A 19,946-nucleotide genomic window follows, 5' to 3' on the forward strand; every position below is an offset into this window, starting at 1 on the left:
ATATTTGCTTAAGCCATATGTTTATGTGGTGAGATTGTAATTTTACCTTCCTGTCATATCCCTTTTCAGAGATCAACTTTGAAATCATGCTAATCTGATACCTTTTCAGAACTCCGGGAGCTATTTGATTAAAGACATTATGGGTATTATCCCACAGAGCTCAGGTATTACTCTTGGAACCATAAATGCTGTTAGAGATTGAATCCTGGTGGGCTGCATGCCGGGTAAGGCATCACTCTTCGACCCCTTATCAAAAGCTTTGGAACATCTGTACACATGTATTATTTCCTCTTTAAAAAATTTTAAAACCTTCCAGTTCTACAGAATTCTTTCTGAATCGTCTTGTCTTATTTAAAACTCAATTGTTGGGGCTGGAGTGATAGCACAGCGGGTAGGGCATTTGCCTTGCACGTGGCCGACCCAGGTTCAAATCCTAGCATCCCATATGGTCCCCTGAGCACCGCCAGGGGTGATTCCTGAGTGCATGAGCCAGGAGTGACCCCTGTGCATTGCTGGGTGTGACCCAAAAAGCAAAAAAAAAAAAAAAGAAAGAAAAAAGTAAAACTCAATTGTCTTGTGAGGATAACATCTTCCTCTGACACTTCTCTACATTTACTTATATTTCTGTTGCATCTTTTGTTGCGTCTTCAGTGCAACAGAAATGAAGGGACACTTTGGGATCCATTGTATTTACATCCAGAAAAGTTCTCCTCAGCATTTTCCGCAACAGTATTTCTTTGAATCTCCTGCTGTAGTGTACAGTTATACTACCCTCTGCTGGTCTCATTGTTGTTAGTAGATGGCTTCTTTCCCAGACAGATCCAATGCGGTTATGTTACAGTCTTCTATTTCCTCCTTTATTTCCTTTCTTACATCACTTGGCATTACTCAACCTTCAAAAGACGAACCTCTGGAATAGTCGCCTTTTTATAGCTCTTAAAAACATTTTCTTTCACATCAGTTTTACTTGCGTTCTAACCTGATCCCATTTTGGTGGTGTTGCTATAATTTTTTCACATTCTTAGTACATTTCAAATTTCAGTACAATACTTTCTGAAGGCAACTCCTGACTTTTGTAGCAATCATTTTCCTCAGAATTGTTTGTTGCCTTTTCTCTAAGTACATCTAAACAATTTGCTTCATATTGGAAAATGTTGAAACAGCTTTGAATTGGATGGATCACACATCCTCATCAGTCTTTGTTGCTTCTCGAAAAAAAATTTGCTACTAGTGGATTCTCATTTCTCATTGGCGGTATTGTTCTTTGCAATGTTTTTCAGTGTTGCATATCATAATGTATCTTTGCACCCTAATCTGATTTTCTTGTCCAGCTATGTTATTTGGATTCATAACATATCAGGTTTAAAATATCTATCAATTTTCTACATTAAGACCCTCTTCTGTAGTCACGATTAATCTTTATTCACTCTTTCATTGTGATTCATAAACATGCTTTCCCGCATAGGTACCTATACTTCCTTAAAGGACTTACCCTATGAATTATCCCCCTTTTATTATTAATTTAACATATATAAACTGAACTAATGTGTACTGATGCTGCACTAGCTTCTATGATACTTGATGAGCAAAATAGACATAGAATTCTGAATTTTAAGTAGGTACATTAGAAGATCCAGAGCTGCCGTTCGTGAAACGGATCATCTGCTCCTAAAAACTATGATCCGAGAGGTCTTCTAACTCATTTTGCCACCCAGAGCGGCTTCTTACAGAAATGCATCTAGACTGTGAGCTGTGCTACAACCCCGTGCTGCCCAGGGAGGGATTTTCCCTCTCCATCCTGTTTTTCTGCTCGAAAAATTGCAGCGGCGGTGGCAACATCCACGTGGCAAGAGCCACCTCCTAAGACTCCCAACCCAGAGGTATGAGTTTTGCAGTGATGTTGCTTGTAGGTGATCATGGTGGTGGTGGTGGGGGGGGGGTGTTGTTACCAGCATGCACTCTGCCCAGATAAGATCTGGAGCTGCTGCCTGCAAAACGGATCCTCTGCTCCTAAAGACTATGATCCGAGAGATCTTCTAACCCATTTTGACACCCAGAGTGACCTCTTACAGAAATGCATCTAGACTGTGAACTGAGCTAAAATATCAGAAATCTAAAACCGCTCATAGAGTCTTCATTCTCAGCAATGAAAAGAAATTATTAAATGATGCCTTTTCAGCAGGCCTGGTTGTTGGGGGAAAATTCCAGACAATAATAGTGAGTTCTCTATTGAAATATTGAATACATTCAAAGTATAGAGAGAATAAAGTGAAGATGATTAGCTACTTCTTAGGTGGGGGGTGGGAGGGGGTATATTGAGCTTCTTGGTGGTGGAACATGTGCACTGGTGAAGGGATGGGGGGGTTAATCATTATATGACTGAGACTTAAACCTGAAAGTTTTGTATTTTTTTCACAGTGATTCAATAAAATAAAAATTAAAAAAAAATAAAGTAGGTACATTACTGGGGAAAGAGGACAAATAACAACAAATAATACAAAGTAGGGTTAGCATAATATTGGAAGCTGAGAAGTTAGGAAAAAAAGGAAAAGGAAGATAATGGTAAAGGATATGAATGGCATTAATGGAAGTATCAGCAGAATGCAGTTTTAAATAGAACATTATGATTGATTCTAATTTCCTCTTAGTACCCAGTGCATTTCAGTTTTCTCATTTATAAAAATAATTATGTGATATCCAGTGTTTCTTTTTCTTTTATAATTCTTTAACTCCATAAAATCATAAATAATTATTATAATAAAAATTGGTAAGATTTTTTTCTGTATATAGGAGTTTTCTAAACACATCATAGTGCTATCATCATTTTTATAGTGTTTATTGTTTCACAAATAAATTCTGGTGGAATGAATGAACATTTAGCAAGATGCACCTAAGAGAAACATTTACCTTTTAAAACTAAAACACAGGAGAATAACAATTAAGGTCTTATGATAAGTCTAATTTTGTTGTGTATGCTTTATTTAAATTTAACCTCGTTCTGAAAATTTAACCCTAAATGCATATTTCATTCTAGACATCATTACTGTATCCTGGATCTAGAAATATCTTCTGTATCATATAATTCATCTTGCGAAGTAAAAGCACCTTTTTTTTCTCCTCTTCCTATATCTCAATATCTTAATTGCAATGACTCATAAGCTGCCTGTTATCATAGACTCACTTCATTTTTTTCTTTTTTTCTTTCTTTCTTTTTTTTTTCTGTCTGCTTGCAATGGTGCTGATATGTCACAGAATTCTGATTGCAACTTCTACCATAATTGATGGAACCAAATTCTTCTGGGATGTATTAATACAGCTGCAGGCAGCGAGGCAAGCGCTGAATGGAAAGTAAATGGGTTCAGGAGCTCTGGAGACATCGATGTTGCTTTAGGCAGGGAGGCAGGCAGCCACTAATAACTACAACTAAACAGTGGGAAGAAAGCCTGCGCTGGGTTTGTTTCCCAAATCATTATACATCATATGCACTTGGTGGTCGAAAAAAAATGTCGCTCTCGCAAACCAATTAGCCGTCATGTACTGCTAACTCGTGCATATGTAGCTGCTGGTTATAATGATCATTGAGCCTTTGATTTTAAACACTTTTGATTTTAACAGTTTGATGCTAAGGGTATAGATTTTTTTTCCTTTATAGAGTTTTGTGGACAAAATACTTCCTTTTCTTTCTCTCAGTCTCAAATTCTTTTTGAAAGACTCTATTTAGTTTGAAAATAGAAAGCAATTGCTTTATATCTGTTTCCGTGTCGGTACTCCAAATGCAAACCACATAACTTTAATTTTGGTTCAAGTATGATGTTACTGATGGAGAAGCATGATCTGAACTTTTCCAAAGATGAAAATGTGTTAACAGTAAGCATTTGGTTAAAAACAATATATGAATTTTGTCATAGTTTAGATCCCAGCAATTCAGTAAAAATTATTGAGTGTTTATGGGATGGTAAATGCAGGGCCTTGGGTAGGAATATAAAGACATTCTTGAGGAGGAATCTACTAAATTTTAGCTTGTATTAGAGAATTGTTGACACTATCTTTATCAGCAGCAAAGGGAATTATGGAGAAGAAAATCTGAATGTCTACGGTATTTTTTGGAACCTGCTGTGATGTTATAGAAGCTCCTGACCCAGATATACCTATTCTCTTGTAACTCATAAATGAGTTTCAAAATATGTAAAGCTCCAATTTACTTACTTGAAGTTTATATTGATTTCAAATGAGAAAGGGTGACCCAACTATACATAATTTTCATGTAGAATCTTCACATATAAAAGCACACAGATACCCAGAAATAAATTCTTTGTTCTTTTACCATTAAACATTTAATTTTTAATAAATAACAAAAAGAGGATGGTTTAACTTATGAATTTCATGCCTTAGATCTTTCAATAAATTAATGTCTCTCAAAGTTGCTTAAATAATTATGTCTGATACTAATAATGGCATCAATTATTGCTGCTTTATAAACAGCATTGTATAAACAGCATTGTTTAAAAGGTATTGCACTCGAACATTTGACTTCAGCTTTCTAAGCGACTTATTTCTTTTGTAAGTTGGAAATAGACAGGACAAGGAAACTTACATGTCCAGTTGGAAAGAATTTAATGATTCCATCACCCTATGGCTTCTTCCTACCCAGTGCCTTGGGTAGGAATATAAAGACATTCTTAATTCATACTTACAGCATAAAAATAGATGATTTCTAAATAACATTTTCTGGTCACATAAGACAAATATTCTACTAGAACTAAAGGAGGGATGTATTAAATTTCAGTTTAATAGTCACACTATGCATTAAATTAATTACTTCACCACAGGATCTCACATGGATTGCAGCTCCTGTGGAAATGTTCAAGGAATAGTACGTGTTTGGATCAAATTTCAGTGTACCTTTGAAAATATGAATGCAATAGAAATATATGAATCTATGCTTGGATCAGATGTAAACCAAAAATTAACTGCCTAACTTGAGGAAATGCTTTGATTTATTTTTTACTTATTTTTCTTTATACTACTATTTTATTGGTATATCAGATATTAACTGGCTTACTATTATTGTCTTCAGTCTCCTTTGGGGCAGAAGGAAAAAAATATAGGATAAATTTCAAGCAGTTAAAAGTATCTTGAACCTTTTTTTTTGGTAAGGAGCTCTATAAAATTATTATCTGCAGAAATGTCTAAATACTAAAGCAGGATTATTTTATCTTAAGCAGTGATAATTGTAAAGTCAAATCTAGACTTTTCAAAATAATTACAGCATAAAAGATTATTTTTGATTGAAATGTTAAATCATCATCAAATCTCATTTAACTATCTCCGAAATTATATTCAATGCTACTAGTAAGAGAGAAGTTTAATATAGACAGAGAGAAAGAGAGTAAATAAAACTGAAGTGATAATACTAAATAGTTATTCTTCTGTCAAGGATTGAATTGTATAAGGCATTAATTTGTGCACAATGGGTTTATTATGTGCTTATGATCTAAAATGTGACTAATATGTCTTTATATAGTTACACTGAAAATATGACAGAACTCAATAATTTCTCTTGGAGAAATCATTTCTTTCAAAAGAATAAAAACATGCAAAAGAGTCCAAAAATATATTTTTTTCTAACCATCATGATGTGTTTACAGTTTTAAGCAATCAATATTTGGCCTGTTTGTCAATATCTGACCCTTTACTTTTTAAGTGTTTTTTTTAAATTTTGGACATGCTGAAAAAGAGCCTTATTGGCAATTATTCCTTGGGTTGGAAGATGGAGAACCTTTGTCCACAAATAAGCAATTTTATATATTAAAATTTCTCTCTGCCTATATTAAACTCCTCTTTTATCAATAACATTGAATGTGTCTATGAGTCTATATTGCTGACCTGGTTCGATCCTTGACATCCCATGTGGTCCACAAGCACAAACGGGAGTAATCCCTGAGCACAGAGCCAGGGATAAGCCCTGAACTCTGCCAGTTCAGACCCCAAAACCAAAAGCAATTAATAGATTTAATATGAAATGATTATGTCTAGAGTGAAATTTGGGTAGAAAAAATAAGCAATGATTGAAGAGATTTTGGAAAGAATTATATTTATCATGGAAATTATTTTAATATAGAAATATTTTAATATGAAAATAACAACATAGTAGCATAAAATTTTTCGTGAATGAGTCAAGAGAATTTTTTTCTTTTTTTCTTTTTGTGTCACACCCAGCAATGCTCAGAGTTTACTCCTGGCTCTGCACTCAGGAATTACTCCTGGCAGTGCTCAGAGGACCATATGGGATGCTGGGAATAGAACCCGGGTTAGCTGCATGCAAGGCAAATGCCCTACCCCACTGTGCTATGGCTCCAGCCCCAAGAATGTTTTTAATTAATAATGCATCTTAGTTACATGTTGATATGTGGTAATTTCACAATTTATTCTAATTACTTGCATTGTATTTCATCTTACTCCTTTTTTCACTTTTTGGGTCACATCTTTCTGTGTTTGGGACTTAATCCTGCCTCTGTGCCCAAGAAACAATCCTAATGGAGCTCAAGTAACTGTGTTTCCTGGGATCATACCAGGGTAGGTATGTGCACGGCAAATACCTCAACTCCTCTACTGTCTCTCTAGCTTTTGAGTTAACCTTTTCTATGTCTTAAGTATGCCTATGATGTATGTCGAGAAATTTATGTCAAGGAAAGTCACTCTGATTATAGTACCTATCTCTACATCTATGTCAATCACTTAGGATCTTATTCTTTCAAAAACTGATGTGTTTATTTTATTCTTCTTAAGACTAATGGTTCTTTGAATATAAAAAATGAAGTATGAAGAAATTACATTTCTTTCCATTTTTTTTCTACCTATAATAGAAAAGTTTCTATCTGGTTTGCAGATAGCACTTCGAAACATCTTCACATGATTTTCATTTAAGTCCATTTTCCTCTGGAGTCTCTTTTGTCTTTATTAATTCCCCTTTCTTATAAAAAACACCATTTAGATTGGATCAAGGTCCTTGCTAGCAATCTTGTTTTTGAACTTCATCACTTCCATAAAGGACCAATATCCAAATATATTCAGCTCAAGACAGTGAAGTTTTGACATATGGCTTTCGAGAGACACGATAAAATCATAAAAAGATTCCTATCAAGGTTAGGAGAAGAAGCAGTGCAATGAATTCAGAGTCAGGGAGGACCACCTGGGGAGAAGGCTGTCAGTCAGTATTGTGAGGGTTGGTAGAGAGATACAGAGGGAAAAATAATAGGGAATTCTTCCCTCTCTTTGTTTACTTTCTGAAACCCACAGAAAGAAAAGATGTCTTTGATAGAATCTACAGGTTTTCAGCTCTTAGAGAAAGATTGAGAAGTCAAGTGAGAAGATCTGAAAAGGCCAATGGAAGATACCCAACACAATTAAACATTGAAATTTGTTTCATGGAGTTCATTTGCAGCCCATTGTAGTTTGAATACACTCTTAAAAGAGGTCTAGAATCATAAAGTATTTCTCAACAACTCTTTTTTTCATAAAAGTTAAAGAAAATAAGTTAGCAATTAGCAATATATATTCTCAAAATAGTAGATATTACATTGGAAGTTTTAAAAACCTTACTTCTTATGATAGTATAGCGGGTAGGGCATTTGCCTTGCATGCAGCCAACCCGGGTTCGATTCTTCCATCCCTCTCAGAGAGTCTGGCAAGCTACCGAGAGTATACCACCTGCAGGGCAGAGCCTGGCAAGCTACTCATGGTGTATTTGATATGCTAAAAGTAGTAACAACAAGTCTCACAATGGAGACATTACTGGTGGCCCCTCGTGCAAATTGATGAACAGATGGATGACAGTGCTACAGTGCTACAGTGCTATGTATTATGGAATTATTTTTCGTACGAGTTGCTTAAGTATATTTATATATGTCCATATTTATATAACTTATGTGATTTAAAACATCTTACAACCTGTTGAGTATTCTAAGATCTGAAAGCTGAATGCTTAAGGTACTGCTCCCGTTATATAAAATAGTGAAGATTTATTTAAAGTTTTATATACTCTAGCGGTAGAAAGATTATTCATATTCAAGAGCCTAATAAAATTATTAAGGGTTTTATTCTAATAAAACAAGTGATGAGGAAATGCTATTTGTGACTGTAGCATATTTATTAGTGTGTTTTTACTACTGTGCTCTAATGGATATTTTATGAATATTTATTTGACTGACAAAAAGTACAGATAGAAATAAGCTCATTTCCCTAGGTATATAAATAAGCCACAAGAAGAGAATTATTATTTGAACATCTTCTGTGTTCTGGGAAAATTCATAATGGGAGATTGGTTGTGGTATTTGGATATATTTCTATGCCCTTCCTTCTGTTGCTGGATACCTTTTTGTATTAGAGATTTTCATAGAAAAATGCAATGAAATTATTTTAAAAACAGCCTCAATATTTCAGAAGTATGTTGAATTTTCAATCATGTTTAGCAAGAAATAAAACCAGCACTGATTGAAGTTGTCAGAAATGCTCTTGAGATTTCATTTTTACACTAAATGCTGCCAGATTCTTTAAAAAAAATGATTATATATGTTTTAGTATGTTTACCTAAGAATAAGCAATTTTAAAAAACTACTTGCATTAAAAGTAAATTAAGAAATAAAATGTAAAAAAAAGTAATCACATTCACTAAAAATTATGACAAGCATCACTTTCAACTTACAAAAATTTAGAACCAAATAAGTACCTGAAGTTTAGGATATAAAAAAAATGTGTGATTGTTCCTGAAGGGAAAATAACCACTAGAGAGCACTACTGCTCTTTCTCAAGCCAACTAATAGACAGGATAAATACTGAAGATTTTAAACCTAGGATTCAAGGGGCATATTTAGATTGTGATGTGAACTTCCCTGAAAATAAAAATATTAATATAAATATTTTTATCAGACTATTGTAAAACTCTGAAAACTTACACTAACATGCTCACCAAACAAATTTTACTATTCTTTGAGCTGTATGTTGAGGTTGAAATATATATCAAGGAAAAAGATGTTTATGGTACTCCCTTGTAAAATTTCTCATAGAAGTCCTGTTCCATATTCATTATAAAGATTTGTATTCCTTACAGCATAAAATAATAAAGTTAATGACGTCTTCCCTCCACAGACTAGTTTTGCTCTTTCCTCTGAAATACTTATATATCCTAGAGCAGTTATACATACAGGGCATACAGTCACAGAACTATATGTATTTATGTTTACCCAACGCAGTGAAATAAAGACAAGTGGAAACACCAGTTTAAAAGGGAAGCAATGGAGACGAGCAATGGCCTCGCTTATGTATATACCACAAAAGAGAGAGGCAATGCATGTGTGTGCGTGTACATCTGAAGACAAAATGGAGATAAGGAAATATTTCTGTTAAGTTGAAAATAAATGTTCAAAATTATTTATTGCACTAAGTTAACTGTTATGCTTCATTGATAAGTTTATAATCCTCAATAAGAAAACCAATAAACTGTTTGCTATGCTTACCATAGCACCAATGAAACAAGTTGCTAATGTAGACATATAATATTCTATTCTCTGAATAAAATTCAAAGTTGAAAAATTTATATATGTGTTTATATATAATGCATATTCAAATAATTTTATGTGAAAAATTTAAGTACTGTATGTGCAGAAAGTAGAGACCATTGTGGATTTGGAACAAAGTAAGGTATGAAGGGAACAAAGTAAAGTATGAAGGGAATGGAACTAGAATTCGTCTTAACATCTGAGAAAAATTCAGACTGGTTGCAAAGATATTATAATCTGAAAAATAAAATAAAATAAAATAAGATAAAGCAAAAGATTCAATGACCTGGATGGTTCAGGTATCTATGCACATTAGTCAATACAAAAATGTATTTTAGTGAATAGGTGTTAGAGCAAGCAGTTGATGAAATTTTTAAAAAATGAATAGGGAAAATACGTGTGATTTTAAATTCCAATTCCAAGTAGAGATTGTTTAATTTGAAAGTATCTAAGTCAGATAAGCAGTATGATCAAAGCTGTGTTTAGGAAGAGTAATTTGTTTGCAAGATAAACTCCAGTGAGGAAAATATTTAACATGAAAGACCTTTGGAGTTTTTTTTCCTAGAATACACTTGAAATGGAATGAGCCTTAATTAAAACAATGGCAATGGCCATGCAAAAGAAAGGAATGAAACAGAAGTCCTGTGGAAACAGAAAAGTGCAGGGATATTCAGGGATTAGATGTGAAGGTCTCAGAAGGCAACGAAGAGGAGAAGTAGTCACATAAATTTAAACCCATAGGACATGAAACAAAAGAAAAAGAAAGTATTTGTTCCTAGGAGTAAAGATAGAGAACCCTTTTACAGTTTTATATATGTTAAAATGTCTTTCATTGATTGAATATAATGATTCTCCTCTGAGATGTGGCGCAGGGCTTCAGAAAGGAGTTACATTGTCTGTACAGATTGAATAGTTATACTGAGAATTGCTCCCTGAGCTAGAGGAGGAGATACATTTCTGAGCGAGAGAAAAGGGAGGTGAAAGATTAAAATATAGGTTAATTCACACTTACCTGTTAGAGAAAGAATAGTCACCATTAAGATACTCAAAACCTGATTATCTCAGATGTGCATAGAAGAGAGAACAATTAACCGGAGCCATAGAATGAGAGCGTCCCTAATGCAAAAAAAGTAGGTCAAGAGGGTGGGAGGAACCTAGAGTTAAATCATTAAGAACAGGTCAATAGCGTGTGCGGAAGTGCCTTTTTCATTAAGGCATTTGGGATAGAGCAAGATTTTGTTAAGCTTAGAGCGAACAGGAGTGCGGTTGTGGTGGGCTTCTGGGTGGCTTAAAGACCTGAGACCATGAGTTCAAGCCCTTGTGTTGCCATCTGTGTCAACTGTCCATATCTTGCAGTTTTGCTGACTTCATCCACTGAACCACAAACAATTTCTCACCACAGAGAAATCAGGGGTTTGGACAGCTACAAGAGTGTTTAACCCTAACTAGCATGCCAAACAAAAATAATGTCTGAGTAAGAAGGCCTGGATTGTGTTCACATCTGCCCTCTGGCAAGTGAGCAGCACTTTGAACAGCTAAATTAACATGTGCCAAGTGTCCAAACACCATTGCTAAAGAAGTGACTCCAGAGAGCAGGAAGGTAGGAACTGTAATTCCAGGAGAGCACTCTCTTGCAACCTCCGAAATCAAAGTATGTGAGGGCCACCTTCATTGCCAGTTCCAACTGTGGAACTGCATGCTGTGAAGGAGTGGAAGTAGAAAGGAAGCAGGGAGAGAGAGAGAGCACGTGTGGTCCATCATTGTGTGAGAATACAGGATATAGATAGCTGATTCAAAACAAACAGGGAATGAGTCAAAGCACTCATGATTAGGTTTAATTTTTGTGAAACCCTAGGAAAGACTTTTGCACTATTTTCTATATACTAGTGTGGGTTGTAAGATTTAGGAAAGAATACTACGTATTTAGAGAGCACAAGGAAAATGAAGAAGAAAGTGGGGGAAACAACACAATTTTTTTTAAAAATCAAATGACAGTGGGGGCTGGAGCGATAGCACAGCCGGTAGGGCATTTGCCTTGCATCTTGCATGCGGCCAACCCGGGTTTGATTCCCAACATCTGTATGGTCCCCCAAGCAAGGAGTAATTCCTGAGTGCATAAGCCAGTAACCCCTGTGCATCGATGAGTGTGACCCAAAAAGAAAAAAAAATCAAAAAACAATGTTTCAGAGGAGACAAATAAGGGGCAGAAAGCATAGACCATAGGCTCTGACCTTAGAAAGCAGGAGCAATATGAATCTTGTTTTATAAAACTGAAGAGATATGCTACAAAGAAATGGTGATATTCTTAGCACTCTCAAATTTCTTTTGAAATTATGTGTAGGGCAAGACAGTGAATAGAGAGAAGAATTCTTGAGTCATCTTTGTGTTATAGGAGATGAGGTGATACCAGAAAAACTGAGGTGACAAAGACGAACTTTGCTTCACAATGTGCTCCATACTCGAAGCTAAATAAAAATCTTAACTCTAATGTGTGAATGCCATTGGCAGTAAGTCTGTGTAGCTGAGTTCCTTTTTAAATCAAGTAATAAATGAGAAGATGAGAAGCAAACTGAGTCTTCTGGTAATCCTGAAAAGATTTGTGAGACTACAGCATGTTGAGAAATGTTCTAAGCCTACTTCTTTTTGCTGTTTTAGCCCTTACAGGCTTCTGCTTTTCTGAAAAAAACATTTCCATTGTCAAAATGCAGCTATTCAAAAGTTTGAAGTGTTCTATAATTCACATACAAAAGAAGAGAAAACTGCTGGTTCTATCTAATCACATTGGAGTGCAGGATACAGCTCGTGTGGTATCCTGCCAGTCATATTTTTTCATTCTTGTGTGGGTCTGGACTCAGCCCTCTGACCTTGCTCTGCTCTTGGCTTTCTGTGAATTTTCTGTTCTCTGACTGCCTCCTCATTCTTTCACCCAGCCAGCGTCTTTTTCTAGGAACTCCTTACCTGTGGACTTCTGATCTCCCAGCTGCCTGTCTAGCTGATTGACTACTATGCTCTGACCTGCTGCCCCGAAATTACTGATCAAATATTGCTTACTTCAGTGCTAAATTACCTCCTCCGACTTGGTAAAGAATATGTCGACCTGTACAGACTGACCATCTAAACTCCTGGAACCAATATTCATCCCCAAGCCCTGACTGGCCTTTAGAAATCCTGATTTATGATTTTTCACCAAAAAAAATAAAATAAAATTAGAAGCTCTCCCCCACGAATCCTGGCAGATCAACAATGAAGATGGTGTGGCGATTTGTAAACATGTGTGATGGGAGCGATTATAGTGGTATTGAACAGGGAAGTAAGAGAGAGTTAAGAGTAATGAGGCTGGCTATGATGAATGTACTACCTTGCCTATTTCTTTTGGATGTTTACAAGGTGAAAGGTCTATTTTCTACTGTTTCATGACTAAGGTCTATTTTCTATTGTTTCATGATTAAGGAGAAAAAACAGTCACCTACTCACCTTATAATGCAGTATGAAGTATTAACTATTATTCCCTAAGTAAACTGAGTGGAAGTATTGGTTTTAGGATCTAGAAATACTCAACAAATTTAAAGTTTTTATAGTCTAAGACTGCACTGTAATGATGTGTTTTTTTTTATAAAGTTCAAACTACATAAACCTGAGGTTAGAGCAATAACAGAGAGGGTAGGGCACTTGTTTTGCATGTGTCTGGCATGGGTTCAATTCTTAGCATCCATTTTATCTCCCAAGCCTCTCTAGGTATAATCTCTGAGTGTACAACCAAGAAGAAGCCCTGAGAATCATCCTGTTTGGACAACATCAACAATGAAGCAAATCTCCTGAAACAGCAATTTTAGACCTTTTTGGTTTAGAAAAATTCTTAATTATATCTACTATACACATCGGTATGCATTATGAGTTAAATAATAAAGCACTAGTAATGTTTCTTTTCTAAAATATTTCCCATGACATGATATTTTAAAAGTGGTGGTGGTTCTTATTCTTGCCTGAATTCCAGGAGGAATTGCTTCCTAAACTTTTGGTATACCACATAACTCATACGAAAGAAAATATACTGGAGATACATCAAAAGGAATGTAGGAAACAGTTCAAAACTTCAGAGGCTATTCATTCTCAATTACATATCATCTTGAGAGCATAAGAGGGCTGGAGAGGTAGCACAGCAGGTAGGGTGTTTGCCTTGCATGCGGCCGAACCGGGTTCGATTCCTCTGTCCCTCTCAGAGAGCCCGGCAAGCTACTGAGAGTATTCCACCTGCACGACAGAGCCTGGCAGCTCCCTGTGTCGTATTCGATATACCAAAAACAGTAACAACAAGTCTCACTGGAGATGTTACTGGTGCCTGCTCAAGCAAATCGATGAACAACGGGAGGACAGTGCTACAGTGCTACCAACTGAATTCAAAGTTACTCAGAATTATCCTCTGCCCAGTCAAAAAGCATATATGTGGAGATCATTCAGCATGCCTCTTCTTTTATTCTCACCCTGAGCCATTTTTTTTTTAAATCTCTTCCATCTTTTTTCTTACCTATCACTTGTCCTAGTTCTGGTAATGTTACATTTTCGCAGAACTCTTCTTAAATTGTTATTCTTGATTCCAGGAAATTTGTTCTCTGATGCTCATCACATTTCCCCTGCTGCATTTAACAACTTTACAGCAACTATTAGCACAATTAAAGTTTCCGATTTATAAAACTCAGCCCATGGATTACAACAAAATTACTTTCTAGGTAGATCTCCACATTATCTGGGAAGAGCAAATAGACTAGATTTAAAATATGTGTCATAGCTGATCTTCTGAATCTATTTTTCCCATCATTAAACTCAGATTTTATTTAGGAAAAATATTATGTGTTATTGTGTCACCAGAACTCAGTTTAATTCTTATTATATTTTGTACATTACATGTTTTTACTGAAACAATATCACTGGACTTCCATACAAAAGTTCATTCTTCACATGGTGAAGGTCAGTGATCAATCCCTGAGATCATCTTAAAGTGACCACTAGTCACTGAGTCAGGAGTTGCTTTTGAGTACCACACCAGGTGGTGCAAAATTTAAAAAAGCAATTGGAAATAGGGGTCAAAATATAGTTCAAGTGATGAAGCATAGACTATCCTAGCACAAAGCTCTGAATTCAGTCTCCTGTTTTACAGGGCCCACAGTGGACCTCTGGGTATGGTCCTGATGGCAACCCTTGGTGGCTTACCTACCATTGCTACACTCTTGCTGCCAGGAAAACTTTGCCATTTTAGTCCCTACTAAAAATGTTTGGAAACAAGATTTGGTGAAGATGTGGTAAAAGGGGACACTAGTATGGTATTGATGTGAATTAAATGTGTGTAATGATTAATGAAAAGTTATATAGATTTTTTTTTAAAAAATGCAAACTCCTATGTCCAGCAATACCACGTCTAGAAATTTATCAAAAAGCTATGAAAATAGTAACTTGAAAGTGTGTTTGAACTTCTATGGCACAGTTGTATTGTTTAAAAAAGCCAAAACATGGAATCAACCTAAATGCCGGTCAACAATGGAGTCTGTCATTAAAAAAATAGAACTGAAATAATAATGCTTTGGGGCACAAACTAAGTGAAGGAAGTAAGACAGTGAAATAATTTAAGGATGTCCTACTTACTTATGGAAGATGAATTACTGAAGTGAACAAAATGTTGAGAAACTATAAAATTAACTCCTAGCCAAAGTAAAATGAGGGTGGTACCAGAGTAAAAGGGTATAGAGAGAGGTCTTTCTCATGATATATAGCTCTAGAATTTTGGTGGTGTATATGGCTACAATTACACATGTATAAAGATAAGAAAATGAACTCTAGAAATTTCATAACACTGAAAATACAGTCAATGAGAAAATAATTGTTAAAATTTCAGATAATTTGACTAATAAAGTTGTAACTTTGAAATTCATATACTTTCCCTGGGAAAGAGATCTTATTTTTATTATGTATTTTTTATAGATGTTACATAGTAACAAATATGTGATGAGTTTTGATGATAACATCAATATACAAAAATATTTCCTTTTTAGGATCTTATATCAGAAGGACTCTTATTAAATATTTCTTTCAAATTAAATTGCACCTAGTTTTTACCTTCAGTTAAAAGCTAAAGATTTTACTGTTATACAAAGGGTAATTAATTGTTTTAGAAACTTTTAGTAGAAATACTATGGAAAAGTTTGTACATTGCCAAGATCTGTCAGAATGGAATTCATTTTTTGTGAAGTTGAATAATAACACTATGTATGACATCGACTATCTCAAATAATAATTGTATAATATGATGTCATTGACAGAATACAATTAATAAGGTAAATGTGAGTTGTATATGTATATGTGATATAAATATGTATATTTGTAACCTTGTTTTCTTGACGTGATATCTATAAAGAGCTTAGTGGAGGGTGGGGAAGTGGTTGATTGATTGCTTCTGGACTTCATACTACCATTTACTATTATAGGAATGCAGAACTAAAAATAAATGAGGAGGTGGGAAGAAAGTATTACTTAAACTCAATTTAACATTTGACATATAGTCTTTGCTTGAAGGTATAATTGCACTTTTGAATTGTTTCATATGGGTTGATGTACCTGCCACCTAGATAAGAATCTGAATTCCTGCTCTCTTGTTATGTATAATTTTCATATTCACATACAGAACACATAGCACAATTCATAAGTCAAAGTAGGAACTCAACATCTGGCTTTAAAAGGGACTGAAATATTTTTATTTTTTGATGAACAATGTATACACTGTTTAAATAAATACTGCCAAGTATGCAAGTATGAGTAAATACAATTCTGTTACGCAGTCCAATAGATATTAAGATGAAAAGTGGACAGATAATATGGATCATAAAGGCAATTTTATAATTGTTATATAGAAAATATAATATTTATATTATACAAAATAAATATATCACATTTTCAGGCTTATTAGACATATTCAAACCAAGAAATAAAACCTTAAAACTAATATAGAATTAGTTCTGTTGGAAAATCACACTGATTCCTAGATTTGGGAATCAAAGTCTAAAAGTCTAAAAGTATTCTGGTATGTAGAATCTATAAAGTAAATTGTAATAAAAACATTTAATATTAGTAGATGAAAGTCTAAAACAAAACCCCAAAATGTGTGCAAAAGCCTTAGCTTGTTTTATTTTGCTTTGTTGGAGGGAAGTTGTGTAGTATTGAGTCACATGCAGTTGTCCTGAGCTTAGTTCTAGCTTTGTGTTAAGGGATTACTCCTGGGTGGTGCTGTGCCCAGGTCACCTGCATCAAGGCAAGAATCTTACCTGTTATACAGATCCTGAAGTCTAAAACAAAGCAACAGTAACTTATATTTTATATTAAAAATTGCTAATAATTTAAATACAGGGCTGGAGCCATAGCACAGAGGATAGGGCGTTTGACTTGCACTCAGATGACCCAGGTTTGATTCTTCTGCCCTTCTTGGAGAGCTCGGCAAGCTACTCAGAGTATCTCGCCCACATGGCAGAGCCTGGCAAGCTATCCTTGGTGTATTCGATATGCCAAATACAGTAACAAGTCTTGCAAAAGAGGCGTTATTGCTGCCCTCTCGAGCAAATTGATGAGCATTTGTGACGGGATGACAGTGATAGTGACAGTCAAATACAGAATTTCATTGATAGCATTATAGCTACAATAAGATAAAATTAGTTCTTGTAGCCTAACTGCTGTAATTTGCCAAGTGCATTACTCTTTGCTTAAATTATATTCTAATTCAGAAATGATTTAAAACAACTACCTTGGCTGTTTATGTATATTCAAAACATCGTGAATAAAGATTTTCAAGAGCAGAAAGATTTTTTTCCCTTTATTTCCTGATTTTATTCTAAAAAATGTATATTTAGAAGTATGTTTGCTCAAAGGATAAAGCCAAATAAAATTCAGTTATATAAATACATAATTGCTTATTTAGTATCTATTTAAGGTGCTTTTCCAAATACATATTAAGCTTAATGTAGAGCTGTGGAGAACCCAAGCACATTTTAGGTGATTAAAAAAAAGCCGATCCAGAGGCTGAAGCGATAGCACAAAGGGTAGGATGTTTGCCTTGCACGTGGTCGACCTGGGTTCAATCTCCAACATCCCATATAGTGCCCCAAGCACCTCAAAAGGAGGAGTAATTCCTGAGAGCAGAGCCAGGAGTAACCCCTGAGAATTCCTGGGTGTGACCAAAAAAAGAAAAAAAAAAGCCAATTCAAACCTGGTGGACTAGAACTCTCGTTCCAGATTACTGGAGCCTTCTTAGGATGGGGAAAGCCAAGTTCCTGCCCTGTTGTAGGACCCTATAGGGCCCATTGCTCCACCCACCCACAAATGCTGTATCCCTGGCCCTTTGACTGATATGGAAGTGAACCTGGTAGGCCTGAGATGACATTTGCTGAATCATCCTCGTGACACAGCTGCTGGAGTATAGGGTTGCATACACAGCCCTATCATGTCTCCAAAGTTCACAGTTTTGACATCCCAGTAGGAATGCAGAAAATTAGACGGGAAAGTTGCATAGATGCCTGCTAAGCAAAATGAGCAAAAGCAATAGCACAGAAGGTTCAACTAGCACCTAACAGCTCAGCAAATCCTCAGATAATAACTTTAGTAACACCATTATGTGATATATGTTGCAACAAGCAATATCCAGTAAATTATGATGTGGCTGCTAAGATGTAGATATAGATTCGGGGTTGGCAAACATGTGCTGTTGGTTACATTGGTGGTAGAATTGGTGTTAGAATATTGAATACCTGAAATAATTGTATTATGAACAACCTGTAAACCCCATAGTATTTAAATAAAGTTTCAATCAGAAAAAAAAATATTTAGGTGTGCTATACTCTAGATACAGAAAATTTGTCAGAACTAAATTTCAATTTATTTTAAAATTAAAGTCTAATTTAATTTTTTAAGAAGAATTTTGGCTACATATTAGAAATAAAAGGAACAAAAGAGAAATCAAAAAATATAAGGTTTTCAGAAGTCATTAGTGTGATTCAAACTACTGAAGTGGTTCAAGTGTTGACAATTGGTATTGGAAAGGATTTTACTGAACTTAGAAAAATGTTCGGTTTAGAGAAGTAGCTGGTCTTCATCTAGAGATGAATTTAGCATCTTGCGATAGATTTAGTGTTATTACTTGTTACATTTATAAAGAAAACGGAAAATGGGCTTTTATACAAAATTTCTCAGTTTTTAAGAGTGAGTTTGCTTGCTTAATTCAAGAACACACAAAAGAATCTGCTCTGATGAGACTTAGATCTTAGAAGCATCCTCTTATAACTGCTGAAGCAAGTGTGAGTTTTTCTGTGAAGACCTTGCATTAGGTGACACAGGTGTGTGTTCCTAGTCAACTCCTGAGAGAAGGAATGTCATTCAGTCATATCCTAGACCAGTTGCATAGCTTAAAAGACGACAGATTAGACTTCTATAACTACTTGCAATTTTTGATCACTGAGTATATTTTTGCTGCAGTGCAATGAGTGACATTTCACTTCCATAATTACTATGACTATTCAGAAAGACTTGAGGCTATAAAAAGTTCAGACCCATCCCTAATCTTTGGAATCAAAGTCAATTATATGTATATAACTATCTGCTGTGCTATATTATGGCTGTATTATTCTTGATGTTTTTAAATCTCATTTTAAAGATTTTTTTGGATCTTTTCTAGATACTAACAATGAATGGAAGATGATCACTTTTTATTTTTTTTTGTATTTATTTATTTGCTCTTTTTTTGGGGGGGGTCACACCTGGTGATGCATGGGGCTTACTCCTGAGTCTGCACTCAGGAATAACTCCTGACGGTGCTTGAGGGACCGTATGGGATGGGATGCTGGGGATCCAACCCAGGTTGGTTTTGTGCAATTCAAACATCCTACCGACTGCTCCAGCCCCTCACTTTTATTGTTATGACAGTTTCAGTATAGAAACTAAAATATATGTGCACAGTAAAAGTTTATACTTGTAGAATTTCCATAGTCACATTTTTCTTAGACAATACCATCCTTGAATTTTTGTAAATAATCCATTAAAAAAAACAGGAAAACATTCTATGAAACAATTATCTGAGTGAAAATAAACTAAATCACTAACATGCAGTCAGCAATCAACGTGGCAGGTAAGATTTCCCATGGCACCAAGAACCACATCTGTGAATGAGTTTGACCACATTCTCTTTCTGGCAGAACATTTCCTAGGCAATTCTTGGGTGGTCCTCTCCAGAGACACTTAATTAAGCAAGTCTTTTCTGATTGATTTATAATACACATTATAAACACATTACTTGTTTATTTACTTACCTTAACTTTGGGAATTTGGGTCAATAGACACATGGTCAATTATAAACTGTTG

The sequence above is a fragment of the Sorex araneus genome, chromosome 2, assembly GCF_027595985.1.
Source record: "Sorex araneus isolate mSorAra2 chromosome 2, mSorAra2.pri, whole genome shotgun sequence".
NCBI classification, from domain to species: Eukaryota; Metazoa; Chordata; class Mammalia; order Eulipotyphla; family Soricidae; genus Sorex; species Sorex araneus.